We start from the raw sequence: 27,770 nt of genomic DNA, 5'->3' as shown, positions 1-27,770 counted from the left end.
AGGACCGCACACACTAGGAAGAGTGTTGAGTAGCGGGTGTAAAACCTTCACGAGCCAGACAGGAATCGAACCTGCAATCTTCTGATCCGAAGTCAGACGCGTTATCCATTGCGCCACTGGCCCCACTATCATCTTACTCAACTGCACTACAGTGAGCTCAGAGCCGCTACTAGTAATACATTGTCCAGATCCGCATTTTCTCAATTAGATTCACGTGTTTTTTACGTGTGTCTAATTACTACGTCTTTCATTTTGTCTGGTTTTATAAAAATGTCTCTTGAAAACAGACAAAGGGTTTATGTGTCTCCCTGAAATTCACACACGAAGGAAGTCACACGAGGAAGGAAAGATATCGCGTTTAAAGAGAATCCAGAGTGGAGACGCCGGCGAATGAAAACGAAGCTTCATATAGTACGAGCGCACTACCACTGAACTAAACTCCTGATAGTGAACTTTTTCCGCAGTTTAATTGTGTTAGGAAATGTGAACAGTCAACAGAGCGCATTTTAAAGGCCAAAGCAAGACAATTAGATGTGAAGAGAATTCTGCTTCTCTGTTTACTGAGCTTTCGGTGAACGTCAAAGTGAAAGACAAATTCGCTATTTTCACTTTTTAATTAAGGAACAAGAAAACACCATCCTTCGAGCCGGATTCAAAACAGCTACATAACAATCGTCCGCTGCTTTTTTAAACAGTTTTACGCTCTAGCAACTGAGCTATCGAAAGGTCGACTCCAAACGCACACGTTTTGTCATACGCGTAGCCCAATGTAGTGTAGAGTTCCTGTTTATATAAATCGCAGTTCGACATCAAAATACTCACTAACAGTCTCGTTTAGTAGAAGAAATGGACCAGGATTCTACTGTATAATCTTCCAGAGGTCTTACAAAACGTTTGGAGGGACATCAGTGCAGGTGGAAATTGACTCTTTTTCTAGTGGGATCAGTACCATATAAAACCTTTCTTTTGGATTGAGAAGAGGATCATGGTGACACTCAAAACATCCCTGTCTTTGCTTCTTACGAGGACTTTTGAGCTGCAAACATCGGTTCAAAACAAAACTCTGCTACTGCAGTTGCTTCTTGGAGAGTTTCTTCAAATCTTTCAACTGAACGTCTTGGGATATTGACGATGATATAATACAGATTGTGGTTTTCTTTTGATCGAAAATTTTATTAAAATATGAGCCTCTTTTACCTTTGTCTTGGATGTTTCGCAAGGTATAATACTTTCCCTTGCATCCTCAGATAAACATTCTAAATACCACAAAGTTACAATATATGGAATAGCATTTATTTTTACATATGTTTTAAAATGTACTCTTATTTAAAGCTACATTTAGTGCTAGGTAAAGATAACGTTGCTAATACTGATGTAGTAGAAATGTAAGATGAATTGATAGCTTTATCTGAGCTAAAAAAGTCCTAAAACGCCTCCTATAACAGGAAAGGACTCGTAGCAAGATTAAACTCCAAACGTTGCTATTACATTATGCATTATGTAAACACGACCCATTTCAGCTTCTGGTGAGTGCAGTTTTTCCAAATTGAATCAAAACTACAGCTCGAATGAAATAAAAAAAAGTTTATGTGTCTCTTTGCTGTAACAACTCTGCCAAAACTATTCAGATAAATCAGAATAGCATCAGAACGTGACTAGATTTTATTGGATATTAGGAAATTTATTTGTGTGCATTTCCCCCTACGATCATAATACCTTCCTGTTTTCATCGTGTTTATTGTTTCTGCCTGTGATCTCGGAAATAAAGTATGTGTTCACCGAAATATTCCGGGAGTTTGCTGTGGTTTGAGAGGAGTGTATGAAGGTAATGAATGAGGGAGGACACGCGCATTCAGCACGGGGAGCGCAGAGCAATGAGCCGCGCCTGCAGCTCGCTGAGTCTTTTCTTATATAACCACTGAGTCCGGACACACAGCGTTTCCAGCCCGTGTTGGAGATTTACAGTTCAGAAAACGACTGTCTCGAGCAGAAACTGATCTTCCTGCTTTAGTTAAGGTTATCGGAATCGGCGGCTGCTGTGGGGGTATAGCGCTTGTATCTCTCTTCTCTGGCTAAACACTATCTACTGTAAAGTATAGAAATAGACAGAAGATGAAATACAGCTACAAATACTTCAGTAAGGCCGAGCAGATAGGAAAGTTTAAATCAAATGTTCTATAACTCGATCTGCCTATATTTTCGAACTCTCTGTTCGAGCTCTGATATAATCCTCTCTGCTCCTGTCGTTGTCACTCTGCATTCCGTAGGGCTACAGGTTGATTTCACAATGCCACAATTAATTAAATACAGGAGAAACCGCACGGACAGCAATATGTTTTAAGAAATCTTCTTCTGGATTTATATTTCGGTCTTTCTCCTTTAAATGCATACCTTGCCGTAAATCTTTACTCGATTACAGGCACCCCAAACAGTTTTTAAGGCAGAAATCGAACCCCATTTGATTTTCTGCTAATAACGTGTAAGTGTTCACGAAGCATTTCCCTGCACATCGGGTGCCCACAAATCGGTTTCTCCGTTTTCCTCTTCCTGTCGTTGTTAGCGAGCACAAGAAGACGGGACAAATGCAAGAGAGGGAAAAGGGAGCGGCTGTCAAGAGTGAGATTTGAACCCACGCTTCTATTCAGAGACCAGGGGGTGAGTTTCCCGAAAGCATCGTAGCGCTAAGAACATCGTAAACTCGCTCTTAAGATCGATCGTTGATTTACGAGTGTTTCCTAAAACCTATCGTAACTAAAGTAGAACGTTATAATCCTTCGTAATCTACGTGCTCCCCGACCCACTCGTTAATCACTAAATGCTTCTTAAACTGGCTACCTCTTGCGCCAACCTTAGCGACAGAGATCGCCAGACAGAGCACATTCAATTCACATCATGGGAATTCTCTGGAAATATAGAATACTAAGATTTTATATTAAGGATTTTGATATTTTGTTGTACTATGTAAGAGGAAATTCGAAAAAAGAACATTTATTTATACAGTTATGAATTTATTAGTCATCTTGGGTAAATTTCATATTCATAAGTCAAATGTTTTAATAATACTCCCTCTTTTAGTACTTTTGGGGTGGGGTTTAAATTGTATTTAAATTCCATAAAGAACGTGAAACATGTAACATGTATTACAATGTAGCGCCACGCAGGGCGTTCTGAGAACAGCACCTGGGGACTACCGGACTGTATATAGTGGGACGGAGGCTGAGATACAGTCTCTTCCCTTCGTGTGTGTGTATGTTAGTGTAGGTGCAGCGCTGTAACCCCTGTCCCTGTGTGTGTACCTTTCCCGATTCGAGTTATTAAATGTGTTGTTCAACCCCATTCCCTGAGTCCTACGCCTGTTCCATTCCGTACCGAAACCCGCGGTCCATACAATATTTTAAGTTCGAATGCCGTTTTATGTTCTGTCTTGATTGTTGACGGTAAAGCTTAGACCTACTTGTTTTTAAATTTGATTATAGGTCCTGTATTTGTTGAGTGACACGTGCCAAGCTTAGTAGTTAATTTTTCCAGATGTCATGTTAATAAGACCAATTAAAAAGGAGTTCCAACACACCCAACAACTTTAAATAACAACAGTATTTTCTCTTGAAACACTGTGATTCCTAACGATGGCAGCGTGACAAAAAATATTGCTTTAAATCAAAGACGTCGTGCAGGACGCATACACTGTTCACACAGTTAAACTTGGTTTTCTTTTACAGCATGTCAGTCATTTATTTTATTACACCATATAATGAAAGTATTGTCAATCAATTGTTTGTCAATCGACTTGTGATGCTTTTTGCTAAGCGACTTCAGGGGCGGGGTTAACAAAGAAGTACTTTATACTCGCTCGTTAAATGATCGATTAAGAGGGGTTTTGGGAAACCCACGAAAAAGTAGCTTGTATGTTACCTACGTACATCGTAAAGTTGCTCGTTCGTCTCTAAGATTCATCGTTTTCGGGAAACTCACCCCAGAACACCCAAGCGATGAAAAGACAGGAGTCCTTGAGTCTGGCGCCTTAGACCACTCGGCCATCCTGATAAGGTACTGTAGGTTTATTCCATGCTGAAAAGAGAAGGAAACACAATGTTTCAGCTGTGGAGCCTTCTTTGATTGTGACTCGAAATAAACCTTTACCTTTCCTTGTTCGTTTGATGTTAATTTATCTCCGTCAAATACCTAAGAGTATCTAAACTCGACAGTTGCTTTCAGTAGCTAAAGACAGGCTATACTGCTCCAGGTGAGGCTCGAACTCACAAAGAGGGTAAAACGCCTGATTGTCGGGAGTGGGATTTGAACCCGTGCCTCTATTTGGAGAGTGAAACACAAAGCTTAAAAGACACAAAGCTGTGAATTTGCTGTTTTAAACAGCTCGACTATTCTGAAAAAATGTGTGCTGATTACACCAGTCGCATTCGATTTTCCGTAACTTTAGGACGATTGATACTACTGGACTAACACAATTTGTGGCGTTTAGCATGACATGGAAAACGGTACCGGAGCATTCGGGTCCGGACTACCAGACTCAGAAACAGTTTTTACCCCCGCACTATCAAACTCCCAGCCTCTCTCACTCTCTCCTCACCTCTCACCTATGATCTGAACCTCACAGTGCCTTCTTTCTTACCAAAAACCCAAACACACATTTAAAATCTGCCTCTACCATACATGTCAAAAGCTCACTCCCCATCATTTCTATCCCTTTATTTCATTCTTTTGATGCATGTTTTTGCACATAACCTGTTACCTTTTTGTTATTTTGCACACTGCCTATTGTTGTTTTTTGCACATCGGCTGTTGTCTCTGTCTTTCTTTTGTTATACAATTGTATTGTTGTTGTGTTTTTTTCGTTGTACCCAGTGGGCAAAAGACGTATAATATACGTCTATTAAACGCATACCTTAAACGTCTAAATGTGGTCCGCAATTCGTCTAGAATGAAATTCTAATATACGTCTATTGTTATACGTCAATTATACGTCTATGATTAGATGTTCATTATACGTAAATGGTTAGAGTTCTATTATACGGATAAATTTAGAAGACAATTATACATATATGGTAGGAGTTCCGGATAACTTTAGAGGTCTATTATACGGATAACTTTAGAGGTCTATTATACATCAAAGATAGGTTTTACAGGTGTAGAAACTAGTAAATCAACCCAATGATTTGGTTTAGAAATTTATTCTGAAAATACACATTCACACCTGAAAAATATGTATTTCAAATTATACATTGTATACAATCAATCAACAATCAACATACTTGTACATACTTTTGGTGAACAAAAAAATTTGCTTGCATTTCATCTTTCGCAAGCTATATGATTTAAAAAAAACAAGTTGTTCTGCAAAGGAAATTAATAAACGCATAAAACCAAATCAAGACCTCTTTGAGTGTCCCAAATTACATGTTCTGTAAAACAAGACAGGAAAAAAGGTACCGCTGGCATTCGGATCCAGGATCTCCTCTTTATGAAACAGGTGTTTTAACCAGCTTTACCACAGCACCGGCAGAACACTATTCTTATACAGGTGGGTACCCACCCTCAAACCTTTGTTCTCCCGGTACTTTACCTTTGCCTACTGTCCTGTCTCTCTCACACATGAAGAAGACTCCACGGCCGAAACGTTGTTGTCTCTTTCTTCTTTTTTTCAGCATGGAATAAACCTATTACCTATTCTTATACAGCCGCTTGGACACACCGCTCTGAGACATCTGAGGTCGATGTGCGCTGAGCCTGGTCGCCGACCAAAATCATGCCCAAGGGTAGATAGCTTTCGTGACGAGGTGGCCGAGTGGTTAAGGCGATGGACTGCTAATCCATTGTGCTCTGTACGCGTGGGTTCGAATCCCATTCTCGTCGGTTTATGTCTTCGACTTGTGATCCGTTTCTAAGTCTGACTTGCTTTCCTTAGCTACTGTAGTAGAGCAGTAATATTTCTAGCGTTGGCTGAACATGGCTTACAGCAGTAGCTGACAGATATAGTCTCTTAATAGGTTAAATTTATGCTTTGTACTGCTTTCACCTGACATTAATAGTAGTCCTGATGAACGATTTAGGGACATGGCGCATCTTGAAAATGTTCTTGTTAATTTCAGTTTGGAAAAAATGCACTCACCAGAAGCAGAAACTGGTCGTATCTGCAAAATGCGCAATGCAATAGCACTGTCTTGCTATGAGTCCTTACCTGTTACAGGAGGCGTTGTAGGACTTTTTTAGCTCAGAAAAAGCTATCAATTCATCTTACATTTCTACTCCATCAATATTAGCAATGTTATCTTTACTAAGCTCTAAATATAGCTCTAAATAAATGCAAATTTTAAAATACATTTTAAAATAAATGCTATTCCATATATTGTAACTTTGTGGTATTTAGAATTTTTATCTGAGGATGCAACGGAAAGTATTATACAAATGTGAAAGAGGCTTGTATTTTAATACAATTTTCGATCAAAAGAAAACCAAAATCCGTATGATATTACCATCAATATCCCTCGATATTGACGTTCAGTTGAAAGATTTGAAGAAACTCTCAAAGAAGCAACTGCAGTTGGAGAGATTTGATTTGAACTGATGTTCGCAGCTCAATAATCCATTCGTCCTCGAAAGAAGCAAAGGTTAGTATGTTTTGAGTGTCAACATGATCCTCTTCTCAATCCAAACGAAAGGTTTTATGTGATCCTGATCCCACTAGAAAAAGAGTCAATTTCCGCCAGCACTGATATCCCTTTAAATGTTTTATAAGAACTCTGGACGTTTATAGAGTAGAAGCCTGGTCCATTTCTTCTACTAAACGAGACTATGGGAGTGGGTATTTTGATGTCGAACTGGGATTTAAATAAAGAGGAACACTACACTACATTGGGCAACGCGTGTGACAAAGCATTTACTGTTCGACCTCTCGATAGCTCAGTTACTAGATCTTAAGACTGTAAACAAAAACAGTGGGCATTTCTTATGTCCCTGGTTTGAATCCAGCTCGAAGGATGGTGTTTTCTTGTTCCTTAATCAAAAAGTGAAAATTGCGAATTTGTCTTTCACTTTGATGTTCACCCGAAAGCTCAGTATACAAAGAAGTAGAGGCTCCTGTTCTGAATAATCCTCACGTCTGACTGTTTTGCTTAGACCTTTAAAATGTACACTGTGGACTGTTTGCTCTTCCTAACACAATTAAAAAGCCGCCGACAAACTTACCGATCGGGAGTTTAGTTCAGTGATAGCGCGCACTTAAGACGCTCCGTTTTCTATCGCCGGCATCTCTGTATTCTTTTTAAACGCGATATCTTTTATTCTTCGTGTGTGAATTTCAGGGAGACTCATAAACTCTTTGTCTGTTTTAAAGATACATTATTTTAAACCAGACATAATGAAAGACGTAGTAACTAGACACACGTACAAAACACATGAATAGTAGCGGCTCTGAACTGAATGTGGTGCTGTATGGGAACGCGATGCAAACGCCAATGGCACACTGGATAACGTGTCTGATTACGGATCAGAAGACTTTAGGTTTCTACTCCTTCCTGGTTCGTGAAGAAGCTTTTAAACCACGCTACTCAACACTGACATCGTAGTGTGTGCGGTCCTACACAACCTTACTATCGACTGGATGAGTCTTCTGTTCAATCTCCGATTCTTTCCGCACATTCCTGCTATTTCACCACCGTTATTGTAGGATAACAGCCAAAGACACGAGAAGATATACTATTCCGAACAAATGTCTTATAAAATCACGTTAAAAAGGGTGACAATAAGTTTTTGTTTCTTTAACGTAACCTTACTTTAGCCTGTAAAGTTCACATTATTTTCTGTAGCCGCAAATCCCCAATATTTCTGCTGTCTCCCGAGATACACAAGCGTGGAGTCAAATCATATTAAATAACACAACACATCTATTAATTTAACACCCAGATGTGACAGAACACATGTAAGACTTACACACAGCTTTTAATATGCTATAGTGAATTTGCAAGTGTCCTGGGGAGGGAAGAGAACTGATATTAAGGAAATACATATTTAAAGGGGATGTAAGTCTTAAATGTGTTTTGTCACATCTGGGTGTTAACTGAATAATTTTTTAGCATTATTTATTGTGTTTTGACTCTATACTTGTGTTTCTCAGGAGACAGCAGAAATATTGATGTTTACATTTATTTTCACATTCCCGGTGATATTGACTTAGGTACTCAACTATTTACTCGTAGTTTGACTCGTGTCAAAAGTTGAAAATCTCTGCAAACATCAAGATGGCTAAGGACGTGGAAAGAAACTCAATCACATTTAGAGAAGGTAATGTTTAGATCGGATTAATTCGAAGTGTGTCTCTGCGTGCCTTTGATCTACCAACGTTGTGTTTAACTGAAGGACACCCTGAGTGTGGCATAGAAACTAACACATGTCGTATTTTTTCTACATTCACAGATTTTTGGCTAAAGTAAAAACAAATCGTTGTCATTTTCTTGCCAGCTGGCAGTAATTCTTTTGCATTGATAAGAAAGATGAGCACTTTATCTTTCGCAATGTGTGGATTTCTTGAAAAATAACCTGTGCCAAAAAGGAAATGAACACTTCTTTTAAACATAATGCAGAAGCATGTTGTCTATATCAATAAACGGTGCGAGAAGACAGGAAGAAAGGCACCGCTGGGATTTGAACCCAGGATTTCCTGTTTACTAGACAGGAGCTTTAACCAACTAAGCCACAACGAGGGCGAAGCAATATCCTTTTACAGCCAATTGCACACACTGCTCTGTCACATCTTCGTTCGGTGTGCGGTGAGCCTTCTCGCTGAGCATGTTGAGAAAGGATGTGAAATGGCTTTTATCCGGCAATTTCATTACCAAGGAGCTCAATATGCTTTTGATGATCTACAGGGTGTCCAGTGCAACACAGGCGATGGACTGCTAGGATTTGGAGCCAGGATTTCCCGTTAGCTAGACAGGTACTTTAACCAACTAAGCCACGGCGCCGGCAGAATTCTCCTCTTTTACTGCCACTTGGACACACCGCTCTGAGACACCTGCGTTCAGTAAGCGCTGAGTCGGCTGGCTGAGCACGTTCCCTCCTTTACATTCAATAGGAGCCCCGACACGAAGAGAAATGGCTTTTATTGTGCACTTTTCATGTCCAATGCGCTTGACATCTCCCAAGGGCGACAGAGTTCATTTACGACACTTTTCCTTTCTTTCTTTCTTCTTTCTGTACTCTTTGATGAAACAAAACGAGAAATCATGTAAGGGAAAATGTCTTTTTTCATGGAGAAAACATGCACCAGGAAATGTTGTGTTTAGAAGAAGTGAGTTAACATGAAAAGTGACCTAATTTACCGGAGCAAATGCTCACCTAGCAAGATCTGCTTTACTACTAGAGAGAAGTAGAGTGAAAGACGTGATCATTTCACGCCGTTGTGGAACAAAACTCTTTTTTCTTGGAATTCTAAATCAATTAGAAATTCAGAGCAACACATAAAGGCTTTGTCTGCTTAAAAGTGATGATTTTTTAAAACTGATAAAAATGTAGAAAACACGTTTCTCACGTAGAAATTTAAGATGGGGGTGGGGTATTACTAGTAGCGGCGCTGAACTCACCATGGTGCAATTGAGTTACGTGACGGGCTAGTGGTTTAATGGATAACGCGTCTGATTTCGGTTTATAAGATTGTCGATTCGACTTCTACCGGGGTTGTGTGATTTAAATCAGGCTCCTCAGAAATAGATGTCCGTTATGTAAATGAACCGCACCTGAAAGCAAACGTTGGGTCTGGGTTCCTTTCTTTCCTGCATGAAATAGCAAATCGTTACAAAAAAAAACACCAACTAATGTCCAATAGTCCAATAGTTAGTCATTTAAGTAAACATGAATATACTGTAAGGTCTTGGTACATGGGAGTGGATTTCAACCACAATTAAAAAAGGGCAAATTATAATTACAGGCTTCAGACACTTTTTCATACAAAAGTGACCAAACACTCCCTAACTTTCAGGTTTGCTTGAACCTGTAACAAAAAAGCGGTCTGAAACTTCCATTCTCTGATGTCACTTTCTCTAAAGTCAGACGTGATGTTTCGCGGATGTGCAGTGTGCCTTTTCTCTTGTCGTGTTCAAGATGAAACGCTGCATAAGCTCCTGACTGCGTGTTCTGTACTGTTCTGTTATTTCGTTCAGATTACCTATGTGGTGTACAGATAAAACTGAACAGCGTGGTGTAATTTCCGGGTTTGGCACCAGCAGCACCTGCAAACCCATCAGCTGACCTTGACGTGATTTGAACACGCAACCTTCTGATCTGGAGTCAAACGCGCTACCGTTGCGCCACGAAGTCACTCGCTATCCATGCTTTTAATTCCCTCAAAGAGAAAAATCAGCGTCCCTGAAAAATATATATTTTTTTCATTCTCTCCTGTGTGGAGCGCCTCCGAGGGTCTCTTCTTCCCAGACCACAGATTATTCTTCCCGCCCGGCTCTCTCACAGAGACCAGACACACCGTCTCCACTAATGTGTTTACTACATCTATAGATCTGACCCCCTACAGCCCCGATATTCCTGGACAGGATATTTACCACCCTTTTATCGTGAACTTCTCAACTTGACCTCTCCCAGGAGAAGCACAATTAACACAGAATCCTCTCTCCATTTAGCATTTATCAAATTGCGTGGATGCAGACATCACTCAGAATCACCTGTATGATTCTCCAGAATTCAAACTGGCTGTGCTTTAGTGCTTTCAAAAATGTATAGGTGAATAGCTTCCTAACAGTTTTCAACAGCATTTGAAAACGGCTGTCGATGCATTGGGCTTGAACCGACCCCAGCTGTCTTGGGGTCTGTCTTGGAAGACAGCTATGCCCGACACTACACCATCAACGCACACGCCACAGAGTCCCTCAGAACATCATACGATAATGCCACTGATATCGGAAGCTTTCTCCAGCATTTGTGCTGATTCCACATATCGCGAAGGAATCATGATATTGTTCAATACTGTCGCTAGACGTTCGAATGGGTTTCAGGGCCAGGTGGACTGTTTCCTAGAGAGTCACGAACCGCAGTGGTATTGTATTGCAGTGAGACAACACAATGCCTGCTAGACTATTCATGCTATTCGTGCTAAATGCCACAGATTGTGTTTGTCCAGTCGTGTCAGTCATCCTGAAGCTACGGAAAGTCAGACGCAAATGTGCTGTAATACTTTCAGGAAGTTAGGATTTGTTTGTGCAAAATCCGAGAACATTGCTCTGTTATCTTATATCTTTGCTCTGTCATCATCATCAAGGCTCTGTCATCTACTGCTGAAAATGAGCAGTGGTTTTCTCAGAATGCCCTATGTATCCAAAGGATGTAAACTATGAAATAGTTAAACCTATGTAAACCTAAAGCTATAAGGGGAAGACAAATGTGAAGCGTTACAGCAATGGCATATCATGAGATGGTTAATCGTAATTTCCATAGGAGCCCCATGGTTGCCTGGCAACCGTCAGCTTTGCGCAGTGGCAGTATCGTCGCCTACGAGGTTTAGCAGAGGCGCAGTTATTGCTAATTGAAAACATTTCCCAATACCCCGCTTCCTCTGATTTGAAATACAATCAGTGGGAGCAATTTTTGACAGTCTCGTGAGAGGCTAAGCAAGGTGTTTAAAGACAAATTTTGTCATTGTATCATCATAGCACAAAGAAGCGTGTTTTTGTCTTCTCAACAGAAATGTTCTTCAGCTCTTTCAGCGTTATGCAGGGAACAACGTCCGTTGAGATCACCTTTGAGTCAGTGCAAATGTTTGTGAGCTGTCAATTAAATTTTAATATTGGTTGTACTGGTGTGCTGCTTGTCTGTGAAAAATTAATCTTCTGCTTCTTCATGCCGAAACATCTGCAAAGGTCGAGTTTATTTAATGTTTGCGCACAGCACTCCATCAGGAATATTTTGTCCTAGTTCAATAAGGACTTACTGCACGCATTCACAAACCTCACAAACCGATAAAACCGGTTTGCTGGTTAAAAGATTTTATTAAATGTGAAAAAAGGTCTGATTGTGAAAAGGTCAAAATGTTAGTGAAAAAATCAGTAACATGAGGAAAAACAAACTGTGGGAGCCCCATGACTCCCCATGTCATGCTGTATTTCTCTCTCATTCTACTGGGAGTGGTGCCGTCGCTTCTGGATAAAGACTCTCAGTAGTCATTCCAGACAGGTCAGGTATGACTGTGCTTTGCCACAAGAACCTCAGAGATTGTAAGCTGGGTAGTTTCAGATCACTATTTTATTAAAGGTTCAAGCAAACCCGAATACCTTTGCAAGAGACATTTCAGAATCCCAGTCAAATCCAGTATGATTGCTGGATCCTTCGAATTCGACTGAACTATAGCACAGATCTGCAGTCCACCATTAGAATACTGTGGGTGTGTTGTATAAGCCATACCACCCAAAATAGTTCTAAAACAGGAGATGCATTCTCGTTTAGGAATGTGGTATAAAGTGAAATGGTCTGGGAAGAGTCCTACGTTTGAACAGTTCAAAATAGATGTAAAGGGGTATTTACAGACTCTTTCGAAATGTAAGAACAAGCTGTGCGGACCTTATCTTTATTTACCTTGTGTAATCGTTTTTCATAAAGTGTAATTGTATTATAGCATGTGCCCCTGATGATTTTCTTGATACGTTATATGTGCTCTTGTTTGTATTGTATGTAGTTTTGTTGTTCAAATAAAACGTAAAAGACACAACTTTCCGGATGCGGCTGCTGTAAAAATAAAATGACATCAAGGGTGCTGTACGCAGAGGTCTGAAACCTGCTCCACAGAAGATCTTTATCCAGAGGTGTTAAAGAAGTCGAGATCTCGCCATGAGAGGGGAAGCATCTCAGAAAAAGCAGGTGCAGTCGGTTCCACGGTCATAACGCCACTAAGTCGGGCGACGAGCAAAACCCACCCGGCTTCCTCCCGGCAAGTAATGAGACAAAGAGACAGCGCACAGCGGGTAGTGTGGCCGAGTGGTCTAAGGTGCTGGATTAAGGCTCCAGTCTCTTTGGGGGCGTGGGTTCGAATCCCACTGCTGCCGGGTGCTTCTGTCGAGACCCCCTTTCAGCTGACTTCAGACGAAAGGGAGGGAGCTGCTTTTTGGCAGTCTCTCGAGAAACTAAGCAAAGTGTTTAAAGATACTTTCTCAGCTTGACATCAAGGCACAAAACAAAAACCTTCTTGCGTCCTCTCAACCCAAAAGCGCTTTGCCACTTTTTGCGTTATGCAGGGAACGACGTCTGCCCAGATCACTTTTGTGTCAATGCAAATCGTAGTGTGCCCTCCGTTTTAATGTTGGCTGTGCTGGCGTGCTGCTTCTGTCTGTGAAACTTGAATGTTCTGCTTCTTCACACCGAATCGTTGGCGGGGGTTGAGCTTGTTAAATCTTTGCGCATAGCGCTCCTTTGGAAGTACTTTGTCCAAGTTCAAAAGCGATCGTGGGATTTACTTCATGCGTTCAAAAAGCATGCCTCGCACGACAGATTTAAATGGGGAATGGAGCCTGCTTCTTGCTGTTTTTCCTGTGGTTGCAGTTACAAAGTTGATCGTGCTTTCACATTCTGTTAACAGTATTCACTGGCTGAGCTTTATCAGTTGGTTCGTAAAGAAATCTCTGCTTCGGTTCCAGAAAAGTCATCTGTAGTGTGTTTTTTTCCGTGCCCATGGCAGTCTTTTAAAGCTGGTAGTAATGGCGGCAAAGTTAATTTTTTATCCTCTTTAAAAGAATAAGGACGGGCTGGGGCGAGCTCCATTTACCACTCTTTCAGCTAACCGCCGAACTCGCGAACTGATTACACTGCAGAGCCACAGGTGCCTCGCTTTTCTCCAGTCTCTGGGTTAGGGTGAAAAAAAAAACTTTGCTGGTATTAGCTGGCCTGCTGGGAGTACCTCTTCTTCACTGATAAGCAAGATTTGTGTTTCATCTTTCGCAAGCTGTATAGATTTCTTTCAAAACAAGTTGTTCCAGAAAGGAAACGAACACTTGCATTCACCTGAATTAAAAGGCATGGGATTTGCCCGTAAGGATAAATTCTGTACAGTAAGACAGGAAGAAAGGCACCGCTGGGAATCGGACCCAGGATCTCCTGTTTACTAGACAGGCGCTTTAGCCAACTAAGCCACGGTGCCGGCAAAGGGCCGTCCTTTGACAGCCGCTTGGACACGTCTCAACTGCTCTGAGACATCTGCGTTCGGTGTGCACCGAGCCTGCTCGCCTTGCAAGTTGCCTCATTTACATGCGATAGCTCCAGCACTAAGAGAAAGGATGAGAAATGGCTTTTATCTGGCACTTTTCATGTGAGAGGATCTCAATCTGCTTTCCGTGTACAAGAGGATGTCCAACTCATGTAGCTAAAGACGTAGACGACAGTGCTCCACTGAAATCTTGATCTCACAACCCTTGGCATGACTCCACTGTGTTCTGCTTTAGACAAAGGGGGGAAAAGACTTCTTTCATCACACGTTTTGCACTGTTTACGGTGTTTGCAGTGCTCTTTCTTAAATGAAAACCAGGAATCGGCACCATATGAGGTGAGACTAGATAATATTGGAACAAGTAGCCTCGCCATTCCATGCGTGACGTGAGCAAAGTGTAATTCCTGTCTTTATAGTGTGCTTGTTAGAGACTTAGCTGGCACCCAGAGCGCTTTAAATCCGGGAGTCAGCAGCCCAAGACAAGAGAGCTTCCTTCGTCTATGTTTTTTGCGTGAAGGGGGGAAACCATGTGTGTGCTGAAAACGATCTTAGTATCGAAGTGCCGTCCCACATAACCGATCCGAACAATCTGCTTTACAGAGGAGCACTGCCGGAGCTTATCGTTGGCAAACTGAAGACCAGGCCGACCTCTTCTGTGACTCTTGAACACTGAATCTCAAGGTTGTGAATTCAAGCTCCACGCTGGCGGGAAATTCCATAGGTAATGATCACATTTTCTTCCATGCTAATCAAAAGAAATATTAAGAAACTCTTCCCGATACCAGTTTTTTACAAAAGTAAAGGCACATGGCACATGTGTGCCACACCACGTCCGAGTTTAGTGACAACTACCTCAGAGATTGTAAGCTGGGCAGTTTCAGATCAGATCACTTTTTTTATCAAAGGTTGAAGCAAACCCGTGTAGCGGCAATGCTTGTTAGGAAGACAGAATTAAGTGTTGCTGTGCTTTCCCAAATGAGGCCTCATCTCTCTGTTCATCTCTGTGGTGCAGCCACAGAGAAACTATTCATGCAGGCTGATTTAAAGATGTTTTCTTTTGATAAGGGACAGCTCCCAAAGGGGGATGCACTTAGCTAAGCCTGGCTATCATGATCAATGGTCATCCATTGGTCCTATCTGTCTAGGGAGTGCCAGATGGACTGCATTCCTAAGTGTCAGGAGTAAGTGACTCACATCTCACCTTGATCAACCAATCAGGGACTGGTAGGGCCGAGTAACCCACGTGGGATTCTGATGCCCATGGAACTTTCAGCCAATGAATAAGCTGAAGTTCCTCCAGGTAAAAACAGGCAACACAGAGCTCCAAGACTATTCTAAAGACTTTTCTAAGGAGAATTCTAAAGGAGAATTCCAGGGCAGGACGGCCCAGGAGCAGAAGGCTCCCAAGGGTAGGACATTCTCGCAGCGCGCCTCCTGACCATCCTGAGCCTGGACAACCACGGAACGGCCAGTGTGTCCAAGTGCCAGAACTTTCCTCTGTTCTAAGAGTCGAGAGCGGAGGTTGACAGAGAGTAACCAAAGGATCCACCCGAGGTTAGCATCAGCAGCAAGCCTCGTGAACAGGTTGGAACTGTGGACAGCTGAATCACTATTCAGAACTAGCGCTTCATGACTTGCTGGGACCCACATTCATCTTTTCTCCTGTGCACAAACTCTGCTAGTTAAAGCCAACACTAACTAGCCGGTCAGTGAGCATCAGCAGTGCATCGTCGCAAGCCGCACAGCACAGCCTGGCACGGAGCCAGAGATCCCGCAGGAGATCTGAATCCCCAGAGATTGGATGAGTATTCAACTTCAATGCATTGCTGCTTGAGAATTCAATTGTTATCCCAACCAGTTGATATCAATTTAATTCCTAAGAGTTATGTACTTGTTTTGAGTATCTAATGCCCTTAACATTAAGCACGAGAGAGCAGAGTCCCCTCGCGAATATTACGAGAGACTTAGATGAACTTATTTTGCAGGGCGAAATGATGAGGGTTGTGAAGAGAACACACATTTCAAGGGTTTATTCATTGCGAATCTCCACCCGTCAGTCAGAAAGATGATCTTAATGCATACAGATGCACAGACCATGAAAATGACTGATATTAAGAGATTCGTGCAGAAAGCCTGGGAGTATGATGTCCAAAGTCGCTCTGAGCAAAAAGCTGTTAAAGCGACTGTGTTCGCCGTCAGAGCCAGCAGGGTTAATTCCCCCCTGCTTGAAGGAGCACAGGCTGCTGAGCTGGCTAAGCCCCGTTCCAAAGCAGGCACACAGGACCACACCCAGCGTCCTAAGTTCCATGAGAACACCGGGGAAGAGAAAGGGCTAGATAAAGCTGAACAAAAGGATTCAGTAGCTGCCCGCCTGGCCAGGCTTGAACAAGTTTTATTAGGACAGAGACAACCGCTCCCCAAGGCTGCCGGAAGCGTGAATGAGCTGATACTCTCCACTGGAGGAGGCGGAGACCCGCCCCCTCTCCCTCCCTCAGTCTATCTGATTGAATGGAAGGGTTCCTGCCTGGATGAGGTCAGCCACTCCCAAGCGAGTGCTGACTCCACCCCTGAAGTCACAGAGCAGGCAGTAAAACAGAGAGGAAAAGCAGGAAGCTTTTACCTCAAGGCTGCCATGGGAGATGTCTTACACAGCGAGACATTGATTGACACTGAGGTTGAAAGGTGTTTGATGTCATACAGCAAGCTCAAACGGGTAGAAAAAGAAAAGGGCATGCGACTCAGAGAGGAACCTTTGGTGGATCACCAGAAAGGCAAGGTGTGGAAACAGATCAAGGCTCCTAAGCCTTCTGTACAGAAGGAAAGGGGGGCCAAGAGGCAGACTGTGCTCACACAGTGCCCACCGAACACAGAAGCCTATGTGGAGATTCCTTCTGTTCCCTCTGGACGAGAAATAAAAATATTTTCTTGTTCCCCGGATATACAGGGAAGTCATGTCCCGGCTGAGGTCACAACAGCCTCCATGCCACAGGAGCGGTGCTCCAAGCAGCCGCCTGATCCACCAGGTAAAGCACACCCCTTTTACATCCCTAAAGAGGAGCAGATCTCCCCACCTGGCGATGAAAAGGAGCTTTCCCTGTGCACCCTGGCGCCCAAGAGGGGTCAGGACCACCACCCTGCAGTGGTGGAAGGGATCCAGATGGCAGGAGAGCAGATTGGTGATGTAGCCCTCACCCTTAGCCCTGAGAGGTCCTCTATCAGTGAGGATCTGCTTGAGCAGCTGTCACAGGGCCACCACCAGGTGCCCCTGGTGCAACATTCACAGGTTAGACAGGAGGTCCAGCTGGACGCTGAGACTACTGCGCTGTGGACACACCTGATCCCAGATGCCGAATCCCTCTGCTGTGACCCAGGGAACCTGCAGTCAGGTAACATTATTTCTCACAACTACCAGGTAGTGAGTGAGACCGACCTGATTTTCCTGCCTCAACGGCAGGGTTTCCAACACACCCAGTCCCCCAGAAGGGACAAGGAATGAAAGCCAAGCCGGTTTTCCTACAGCCACCAGCTCAGTCTGTCAGTCTGAGGCTGACCAACAGTGGTTCAGCCAGACTGGAGCTGGATGGTCAAGCCACCCGCCTGCCAGTGCAGAACACGGAAAAGTGGGGTGTCAGAATCCCCGCCTGCACTGACATGGGCCTGGTGTGTGATAGCGAGTTCGAAGACTGTGAACTGGCTATCCCAGTGCTGGGGCAGCTCCCTGAACCCCTAGCGAGGGAAGGGGGGAGCGAGCAGGTGTCCTACACCGGCCCCCAGCGAACGACTGTAAACATGCCGATAGAGGGATTCCTCAATCAGGAAGTGTGCAGGGTGGACCTGAACAGTGAGAATGGGGTAACAATTCCAGATCACTCAGGTGCTCCAGATGACCACTCAGCCGGGGGTCAGGCATGCTCCACCGCTGCACCGCCCCCTGCAGAGTTCCTAGAGCACAGGCATGAACAAATCGAAAAAGCAGATGCCCTGGAAATGGAGGAGCAGCATCAGCAGCTGCGTCAGATCTCCCCAGATTTCCAGGATGTCGGTGCCCAAGATGCCACATGGCATACTGAGAAAGACACCATGTACACGCTGCGCCAGCTTAGAAAGGCAACAGTCACTCAGAAGGAGATGACTGGGATCAGCCACCCTAAAAGACTTTTGGGAGGACCGATTGCTGCCGCCACTGTTGTGCATTTGCTATTTCTGGTAGGTTTGTTTGCTACTGGCACTCTCACCCTGACTGCCCAAAGAAGGCAGGTGTCAGAGATGCCAGAGGGTAGTGACAGACTGTATCAACAGCAGCAAAAGTTGGAAAGCATAGGGAAAACCCTACAGGCAATTTCCTATGCAACTGGGTTAAACCTTATCCCCCAACCAGTGGACATGATTGCCGGTGTTATACAGTGGGTTCATGCTTGTGTGCAACAGGACAGAATGTTGACACAAGACCTGTTAAGGGAGTTCAGTGCCACTGTAGCCAGTCTAGCCATGGCACAATTCCCAACCCACTTGATTCCATTCTTCTCAGTAGAGGAGTATGTGACATTAACCACCCCATCGCTCATAGCTCACCCAGAAGGCAATCCAAGATTGAATTTGGTTCCAAATCTTGAGATGGGTATGGCTACCAAAGCTATCCATTGGCTGTGTCTAAATGATTCACCAATGAAGGGTGTAAAGCTACTAACGAGCAGAGGGAGGTTAATGAACCCCATGAAGAGCAGGTGGGAAGTAAATGGCTGGTCAGCACACCACATTTAACTGTCACTATGACTTGTGACAGGCATGATACAGCTACCACAATGCAGCTACCTAACCAACAGTTTCCTGCAAGTTCCCGAGGAGGCCATAGTACAGCTTGGTAACTTAACACTGTACGGTCTGGAACCAGACAACATAAGACCAAACTTGAGGTCGCGGATGCCTTCAGGTGCCACACTATTGAATTGGATAGAAATCCAAGAAACAGTAAGCCCTGAAGAGGTACAGGTAGTTAGTTTGCTTTAATGGAACAAACCTCCAACCCACCCTGGCAGATACCCAACACAGGTGTCGTGGTTTACCGGGGGGCTGGGAACAGGAACTGTTGTTATTGTAACACTACTGCCAGGTAGCTGGATCATAACTGGATGTACTCTGAATGCTGTACTCTTACATCAAGATGTACTCCGGGTAGCATGAATGAGTCAAAGGTAGCATGTCAAAAGAAAGGAAGTTACTTCTTCCCAAATTTCTGCCTACAGAGGTATCAGATATTGACAGTGAACTTCCTGATGTGTAATGCCTAGAATGAGACGATGTCTCCTACCGTGTTTATACATACTCCAGATGTTATTCATCCTGTTTGTTCCCAATGCTGGTTCCTGTATGAATTCTCGAGGAGTAATGTGGAGATTTAAGGTTAATGTTCTAATGACAAGGGACATCACTTAACTCTGTTTTGTTTTGAAGGCAACAACGCCTCAGGACCTCGTGACCTTCAAAAAGGGGGGATATGTAGCAGCAATGCTTATTAATAAGACAGAATTAAGTGTTGCTGTGCTTTCCCAAATGAGGCCCCATCTCTCTATTCAAATCTGTGGTGCAGCCACAGAGAAGCTATTCATGCAGGCTGATTTAAAGATGTTTTCTTTTGATAAGGGACAGCTCCCAAATGGGGATGCACTTAGCTAAGCCTGGCTATCATGATCAATGGTCATCCATTGGCGCCTATCTGTCTAGGGAGTGCCAGATGGACATCTGGACTACATTCCTAAGTGTCAGGAGTAAGTGACTCATATCTCACCTTGATCAACCAATCAGGGACTGGTAGGGCCGAGTAACCCACGTGGGATTCTGATGCCCATGGAACTTTCAGACAATGAATGAGCTGAAGTTCCTCCAGGTAAAAACAGGCAACACAGAGCTCCAAGACTATTCTAAAGACTTTTCTAAGGAGAATTCTAAAGGAGAATTCCAGGGCAGGACGGCCCAGGAGCAGAAGGCTCCCAAGGGCAGGACATTCTCGCAGCGCGCCTCCTGACCATCCCATCCTGAGCCTGGACAACCACGGAACAGCCAGTGTGTCCAAGTGCCAGAACTTTCCTCTGTTCTAAGAGTCGAGAGCGGAGGTTGACAGAGAGTAACCAAAGGATCCACCCGAGGTTAGCATCAGCAGCAAGCCTCGTGACCCACATTCATCTTTTCTCCTGTGCACAAACTCTGCTAGTTAAAGCCAACACTAACTAGCCGGTCGGTGAGCATCAGCAGTGCATCGTCGCAAGCCGCACAGCACAGCCTGGCACGGAGCCAGAGAGCCCGCAGGAGATCTGAATCCCCAGAGATTGGATGAGTATTCAACTTCAATGCATTACTGCTTGAGATTTCAATTTTTATCCCAACCAGTTGATATCAATTTAATTCCTAAGAGTACTTGTTTTGAGTATCTAATGTAGAAGTTATAACCAAGTTCATTTACGAAACGGTCTAAATGAATGATATACTGAACGTATGTCCTCTTGATATATGTAACTCTTGGTAACTGACTGAATATATACCTTTTGTATTCTGATAACCCTCTCGATAAGATCTGTTAGGTTTACATGCATATTCTATGTATTAATAAATGTATCCTCATGTATTAGTACCTGTGTGTGTGCGTTGTTTGAGTTATATCACATGGTTGGATTCTAAAGCCATCAAAAGAATCAATTTTGTGATTTACAGCTACAATTAATAATTGTCCCCGTAAATGCCCAAACCCTACAGAACTGGTGCCTCGTGAGAGCACACTACACTGTGAAGGGGAAGAAGTTTGTGACTTCCAGGTGTTTCCAGAAGGGAGAGGTGGTGTGTGATTACAATGGCAAGGTCATCACAAAGACAACTGCTGAAGCTCACAGATGACAGAGGGAGACATGAGATGTCTTTTCTTTTCAGATGAACCTGCACAAAAACTGTGCATTGATGCTCGTGAAAAACACTGAGCCTGCCTCCCGGATAAGGAGGCAAATCGGAAGATGGATAAATCAATCAAAGAGAAAAGACAATGTAAGGGCTGTAAGAAAGTCATTTATAATCAACGAACAGCCTGTCATAATTCTGTCTGTGACAAAAAGGGACATTGTTGAGGGGAGAAGAGCTCCTCTGTGATTACAGCATTTCCAGGAAATAATTTCAAGGTGAAAGACAAGCTCTGGAGTGGTTGGTTCACTGACCATTTCCAAAAAAGAAACTAAGTAAGTATATTAAAGTGCATATTTTGAAGATATTCATTTTCTTGTACCTTGGAATTAATGTAAAAATTATATTCGTGTTAATGTCTTGAAAATAGCATTTCTCATTCTCATCAGCAAGGATATAAGAAAAGATGGAAAGATGGCGATGGTTTACAGAAAGCTCTCTCGTTGTGTGTCTGTTTTAATGTTTATTTATACGTTAATACTCTTGTTTTGTGTTGGACGCTCAATGTCTGTCATTACTTATGATAGACAAACGCTTTTAAACCTGAGGACAGACTCCTTAATGTCATCAAACAACTTTTTTCACGTACCGGACCCCACCTGCTGGATCGGACAAAGATGCGGCAAACAACAACAACAGGTGGGCAGACGCCGGGGGAGACGAGGCGGCGTACTAGCGCGACTACGAAGGCGTCCGCACAGACCACCGCTGCCGTCTATTTTGTTAGCTAATGTTCAGTCACTGGACAATAAGATAGATGAGCTACATTGTCGGATCAACGCGGAAAGGGACCTGAGGGACTGCTGTGTTTATGCCTTCACTGAAACCTGGCTGAATGCATGCGTCCCGGACACCGCCATCCAGCCAAAGGGGTTCACCATTTACCGCATGGACAGAAACCACCAAGCAACCGGCAAACACAAAGGAGGAGGCGTCTGCTTCCTGGTCAACAGCAAGTGGTGCACCGACGTGAAGGTAATCTCTAAATCCTGCTCGCCGAATCTAGAACACCTGACCATAAAATGTCGACCCTTTTATTTGCCGAGGGAGTTTTCCGCCACTATCATCACAACCGTTTACATTCAACCTCAAGCCTGCGTGGAAGCAGCACATAGTGAACTACACGACATTATCAACAAGCACGAAAACTCCCACCCAGAAGCCATCTCAATTGTAGTTCGCGACTTCAACCACTGCACTCTGAGGAAAGTACTGCAAAAATACATTCAGCATGTCACAGTACCGACAAGAGGAGGCAATATTTTGGATCACTGATACACAACAATAAAAGGAGCATACAAAGCGCTTCCCAAACCGAGTTTCGGTAAGTCGGACCACATCGCTCTCCTGTTGCTTCCTGAGTACAAACAGAAGCTGAAGACCTCCCCCATTGCGAACAGGTCAGTGCGTTGTTGGTCTGAGATAAAAGATAGATCCATTGCGTTCAAATCGGGGGACAAAGAGCTGTACAAGAAATCACGGTATGCATTAGAGGAAGCCATAAAACACGCCAAACGGAGCTACAGAGTGCGGCTTGAAACGCAGTGCGCTGACACCCGGAGGCTGTGTCAATCACAGGCTACAAGGGCTGCAGCCAGGAGATTGACACGAACAACGCATCCCTGCCTGACGAGCTGAACCATTTCTATGCCCGCTTTGATGCTCTGAACACGGGCAATGCTGAGAAGACCCCAAGTGTGCAGGGCGAGTTTGTTCTGAAACTCTCAGAGCAGGACGTGCAGAAGACTCTGAGCAGGGTGAAAATCCGTAAGGCTGCAGGGCCTGATGGGATACCACCTCGAGTCCTAAGGACATGTGCAGCCCAGCTGACCACAGTGCTTACGGACATCTTTAACTCCTCCCTGTCACAGTCCATGGTCCCCACCTGCTTCAAAAAAACCACTATTGTTCCAACCCCCAAAAAGGCAAAAGTGACATGCCTGAATGATTACCGCCCAGTAGCATTAACATCTGTGGTGATGAAATGCCTGGAGAAGCTGGTGTTGTCACACATCAACTCCTCCATCACAGAGTCCCTGGACCCCTTGCAGTTCGCCTACCAGAACAACAGATCAGTGGATGATGCTGTCTCCCTGGCTCTACATACAGCCTTGGAACACCTGGACACTAAGAACTCGTATGTGAGAATGCTGTTTGTGGACTACAGTTCAGCATTCAATTCCATCATACCCAGTCAACTGGTGACAAAGCTCAGGGGATTAGGTCTGTGCAACTCTGTCTGCAACTGGCTGCTGGACTTTCTTATCGAGAGACCACAGGTGGTGCGGATAGGCAATAAAACATCAACACCACTCACCCTGAGCACTGGAACCCCACAAGGCTGCTGTCTGAGTCCAAGGTTGTACTCCCTATTTACTCATGACTGCACAGCAAGACACAGCAACAACCGCATCATTAAGTTTGCCGATGACACCACATAATAGGACTGATCAGTGATGATGACGAGTCCACTTACATGGATGAAGTTGTACAGCTGCTTAGGTGGTGTCATAGCAATAACCTGGACTTGAACATAAAGAAAACGAAAGAGCTAATAGTGGACATTCGGAGACACAGGCCATACACTCACAGCCCACTCAGTATTGATGGAATGGAAGTGGAAACAGTCACCAGCTTTAGGTTTTTAGGAATTCACATCTCTAAAGATCTAACCTGGACTGTGAACACTGACTCTATCATGAAGAAGGCTCAGCAGCGCCTTTATTTCTCGAGGTGCCTCAAGCGATGGGGGATGCCAATACATGTGTTGGTGAACTTCTACCGCTGCACCATCGAGAGCGTCCTCACCAACGGGATCACCGTGTGGTATGGCAACACCTCTTCGCGAGAAAGAAAGGCACTGCAGAGAATGGTCAATATGGCCCAGAAGATCATCGGCTGCGGTCTCACCGAGATTAAACAGCTCTATGAGGACCGCTGCCGTGGTAGAATTCTGGCAATCACAGAGGACAGTCACCACCCCGGGTATGAGCTCTTCACCCCACTGCCCTCAGGCAAGAGATATAAGAGCATACGGACACTTACCACTAGATTCTTCAATAGCTTCTATCCACAAGCAGTGAGACTGGCGAACACATTTAGCCATCCCCTTCGGACCTCACCTACACCATCACCATCTACCTCTTTATGATTTCTTATCTATTGCACATCTCCAGTCATTGTTTACACGTCTGTATTGTTTACATTCAAACTGTCTACATGTTTACTTGCACATTGTCTATTCTTTGTTTGTACATTGTCTTGATGCACTGTTTGCACTTTGTCTTGTTTTTTACACTTGTTTTACAATCGAGAGACTTTCTGTGAGTAAGAATTCCATTGTACCAGTACCGGTTACATATGGCAATAAAGTTCAAGTTCAAGTTCATAAGGAAGGGATATGGATCTTGCAACTTCTTAAAAGTTGTAAAAGTGATTACCATATTGCCAGTGGTTTATATTTAAAACCTAAAGATTTTAAATTGAATCTTTCTTAAACAAAGGACATTTTTCACAGGAACAGCAGCCTAAATCAGTTGATGACTAAATATGACAAGCTTGTGATAAATTGTAAAGTGCAAAACAAAGTTGTATTGTTTTGGTTTTGTCTTCAACATCATATTAATAGGCATGTTATTTTTAGAGCAGCTGCCTGCCATTCACCACCAGCCAAGATGCCACGAGGTACATGAAATGACCCAGAAGTACTTAATGATACAGAGAAGAGCATATGGGGGGAAAAAAAAGAAGACAAGAAATATCCATTAACACGTGCATCTAGAAGCCAGAAGACGGGTGATGATCAGCATTTCAAAAGCAGACACTGGAGGTTGAATTCAAGTTTAAACAGTGATTGTCTATGTTTGGCTTCAACACAAATCATATTAATATGCTCACATTATTAATTTGTACAAAGTCCCCAATATTCATTACAGGCGATGTTCCCAGGAGTACACACGACCCAGCCAGAACGTGGCTAGCTGACGTGCAGTGGACCTCAGGGAAAGAACTCTTGCCCACACGGATGTCTCTGCTCTGAAAACCACTGGATAAAGGTATATGGCGGTCTGTTCTCAGCTGTTGATTTTGTGAAAAATATTGAATATGAAAGATTGAAGTGTCACTATTCAATGAAGTTCAGACATAAGTATTATGTTGAGAAGCTAGATCTGTTCTACTAATAGCTTTAGTACCTTAATATTGTACTGTTTGCTCTGGTTTTCAGACATCAGTCCAAGATCATTGGTTGGTTAATTGATTTCTGGTAAGATTGGCCCCACGTGTGAGTGTGTGTTTACATTTCTATCTGGCATCCTCAAAAGATGGTTTTGTTTCCTTTTCTTAATTGCTCTTGATAAACTAGAGTTTATTTGGCATGATACATTTGTGATAAATGCTTTTTCTTTGTGAATAGTCTTATTTTAATCTACATAATGTCAATGAGTTAGTACCTTAAAGAACAAGCAGTAAAAGAAATGACATTTCAGGTTTATTAGCTAAAGTTTTTATAAGTGAACTGAGATTCCTTTACAGTGCAGAGACCCATCTTTAATATGCTGTGTGTGCTCATAATGGACTTGAAATTTGTTTTTGTCACAATGTAAAGGTATAATAAATAGATAATATACTCTATTTATCAAGACTTGACTATTTTAATTCCATACTTCCATTGACTGCTTTGGAATGCATTCCTTACAATTTTCCTAAATAATCATTGTCTCACAGTGTAGACCTGGGTGACATAACAGGGGTCAGGGCTGTGTTGACTGGAGGTTTGTGTAGACTGGCCATTGTCTATGTGAGACTGTGGGATCACTAGGGGTTCCCCCCCCCCCCAACACCTGTAACATTGTCAAGTGGTATAATTACCTACAAAAGCTAAAGTTTCCTCCATTAAGGGGTCACTATTTGTTACATTCTGGCGGAACAAGAGACAAGATAAACCTCTCACTGTCACTGACGGAGCAGTCCGGGACAATAGTTAGATTGGACTATTGTCTTTGGAAGATGGGGTCACAGGTGATGAAATAGACCACAGTGGCAGTCCTGCCTAGCTGTTATATCACTGAGAGACTCACCCACACATTGAGAAGAGAGCACTGGTTTCTGTGCAGAAAGCAGAACAACTCACTTTAACTGGTCAATTAGGTCTAATGAGTTTTATTGCCCTTGACATCTAACTTACTCCAGCCCCCCTTGTGGAAACAACCCCTAATTACTGTTCATGAGCTCCTGGCCACGCTTGTTCCCAGTGGAACCAACCTGGAGCAGCAGAACAGAGGTTTTTGTTTCTTTAAGTTGTCTGCTGTTGTAAAACAAGTCATCCCTTAGGAATAAAAACTCTCCCTCTAGTCTGGTTGCTATCTCCTTTATTTGCCCCATATTCCCAGGGAAAAGCAGCTGAGTGATCAAAAGCTGAACTGCAATTTCACTGAATTTCACACTGGGTTACAACAGACCCTGGTGGGAGAATGGGCAGGAGAGGGCCGGTTGTGCTCCTGAACTAGTCCCCTCCTCTCCTACTCTCGTATTTGCATCACAGTCTATAAACTCCAGCCCTATTGCTTTTCTTCCAGTTCATTTTTTTAATACAGCTCGTGAATTATGTATACTCTTGTGAAGTATCAAGAAAGCACTCTTATCTTTATTTCACGTACAGTATACAGCAGACTGCTTGATAAAAAATAAATAAAAGCGCTATTCCCGACGGTCTAGCACAGTAACCACAACACCAATAACTTTAACTAGAGGAAGAAATCCATCTTCTGCTCAAAAGGAAAAAAAAACATTGAAATCATAAATCTCCAACACTGGCTGAAGACTCTGTGTGTCCGTGCTCAGCGGTTATATAGGACAGGACTCAGCGCGCAGCAGGTGCGGCTCATTGCTCTACGCTCCCCGTGCGGAATGCGCGTCTCCTCCTTCCAGACTTCCCTCTTAAATCCCAGAAACACAGAAACTCCGGGGTGTTTCTGTGATTCAGTACTGGGTTTCTCTGTTCGAGGTTACAAGCAGAAACAAAAAAAGCGCTGAAAGCAGGAAGTTATTTCTGCTCGTAGGCATAAACGTGTAAAAATAAATTTTCTGATTCCTAAAACCCTAATAAAATCCATCTAAGTCTCCCTTTCGTTCCCAATGCACATAACTGAATATAAACCAGTCAAGTTCAGGTACTTTTCTGATGTACAGTATCTGAATAGTTCTGGCGCGGCTGTTGTAACAAAGATACTTACGAACTTTTTTTTTTCCATACGAGCTCTTGCCGTTTTTAAAATTAATATTTTTTTGAATTCGCTAAATCACACGAAACACCAGCATCACTTATCGTAAGCATCTGACCAATTACATTCCTGAATGTTAAACCCATTTAGTATTTATTTTTAACTTGTTTTATTTTTTTTTAAATTACACACCTGTTAACTTAGCCCGGATCGCGGTCACCGAGGACCACTCCTGTCTCCCCAGATGACACTTTTTTATTTTTAAGATAAACGCGAGATAAACAACGTTTGTTTGAAACCGCTCCACAAATTTTCTCACATGCACGTATTCTCAAATATCACCACAACAAAACCATAAAGTTTGTTTCCACAGACATGACACTATTATGCAATAA

At 43.3% G+C, this 27,770-nt stretch overlaps 6 non-coding genes across 6 annotated transcripts; 3 read left to right on the top strand and 3 right to left on the bottom strand.

The window, feature by feature from the left end:
- Positions 1-50: 50 nt before the first annotated feature.
- On the bottom strand, positions 51-123 carry trnar-ucg (transfer RNA arginine (anticodon UCG)). The gene has a single exon. It is a non-coding gene; the product is annotated as a tRNA-Arg (tRNA).
- A 5,666-nt stretch (positions 124-5,789) lies between these two features.
- Positions 5,790-5,871, top strand: trnas-gcu (transfer RNA serine (anticodon GCU)). The gene has a single exon. It is a non-coding gene; the product is annotated as a tRNA-Ser (tRNA).
- A 4,386-nt stretch (positions 5,872-10,257) lies between these two features.
- trnaw-cca (transfer RNA tryptophan (anticodon CCA)) lies at positions 10,258-10,329 on the bottom strand. Its single transcript has one exon. It is a non-coding gene; the product is annotated as a tRNA-Trp (tRNA).
- A 1,155-nt stretch (positions 10,330-11,484) lies between these two features.
- Positions 11,485-11,626, top strand: LOC148825307 (U4 spliceosomal RNA). The gene has a single exon (XR_016093254.1). It is a non-coding gene; the product is annotated as a U4 spliceosomal RNA (small nuclear RNA).
- Positions 11,627-12,976: 1,350 nt separating this feature from the next.
- On the top strand, positions 12,977-13,058 carry trnal-aag (transfer RNA leucine (anticodon AAG)). Its single transcript has one exon. It is a non-coding gene; the product is annotated as a tRNA-Leu (tRNA).
- A 1,014-nt stretch (positions 13,059-14,072) lies between these two features.
- Positions 14,073-14,146, bottom strand: trnat-agu (transfer RNA threonine (anticodon AGU)). Its single transcript has one exon. It is a non-coding gene; the product is annotated as a tRNA-Thr (tRNA).
- Between the last annotated feature and the right edge of the window lie 13,624 nt (positions 14,147-27,770).

The sequence above is a fragment of the Atractosteus spatula genome, chromosome 10 (assembly GCF_055471065.1).
Source record: "Atractosteus spatula isolate fAtrSpa1 chromosome 10, fAtrSpa1.hap1, whole genome shotgun sequence".
NCBI lineage: Eukaryota > Metazoa > Chordata > Actinopteri > Semionotiformes > Lepisosteidae > Atractosteus > Atractosteus spatula.
Note: the sequence above shows the minus strand (reverse complement) of the source record. Positions and strands in the feature narration are given on the sequence as shown.